This window comes from Alligator sinensis, unplaced genomic scaffold (genome assembly GCF_000455745.1).
Source record: "Alligator sinensis unplaced genomic scaffold, ASM45574v1 scaffold437_1, whole genome shotgun sequence".
Lineage (NCBI taxonomy): Eukaryota > Metazoa > Chordata > Crocodylia > Alligatoridae > Alligator > Alligator sinensis.
The window spans coordinates 1858061-1858994 of NW_005842176.1; positions in this window are offsets into that span (position 1 = coordinate 1858061).

Genomic DNA, 934 nt, shown 5'->3' on the forward strand with positions numbered 1-934 from the left:
CACAATAAAACCTTGAACAATTTTATAATAAGGCTTGTAAAACTTAATCAAAGATTGACAAATTATTTAAAGTTTTGTTTTTTTTTAATAGGAATTTTAAGTCTCTTATTGGCTCTATCTTTTATTGTTTTTTGCCTCCGGTCCCGGAGTCTGTAGGGGTTTTTTTTGTTCCGGTCCAGCCACCGGCTTTAGGCGACTGGAATGTATCTAAGTTTTGATTTTTTTGAGCTTTGCGGCTGTCGGGGTCGTTAGAAGTATTTTATATGGGCCTTTTTATCTGGCTCGAAGTGGTTTTTTGTTTTAATCTTTTATAAGGACGTAATTTTCAGGTAATAATCGATTTTCCGGGGCAAGATACTGGTCCTGTGTCTGCAGTACGTCTCGTACCTGCTGATGGATGGAAGACAAAACAGAAACCAAGGACCATATATATTTTTTAATCATTCCCTCTCCTAAAACAAGTATCTGTTGTTTAGTATCCATGGGCAGACTCAGAGGTTAAGGCTTACCATACATAATCTCAAACGGGCTTAATCCCAATTTAGAATGTGGTGCGACCCTTATTTGTAACAGGGCCAAGGGTAGGGCCTCTGGCCATTTGAGTTGAGCTTTTTGGCAAATCTTTGCAAGGTGTTTTTTTAAGGTCTGATTTATATGTTTTATCCTTTTATTGGACTGAGGTCTCCAAGGGGTGTGTAAATGCCAGCTGATTTTTAGGAACTCAGAAACTTTCTGAGTAATTTGTGCAATGAAATGTGGGCCATTGTCTGACCCTATTCCTTTTGGAAGTTCGAAGCGAGGTATGATTTTTTGTAGGAGTGCCTTGACCACCTCTCGGGCTTGGGCAGTCCAACATGGGAAGCACTCAACCCAATTAGAGAAAGTGTCCACAAAGACAAGGAGATATCTCATCCCTTGTTGCCGGGGCAACTCA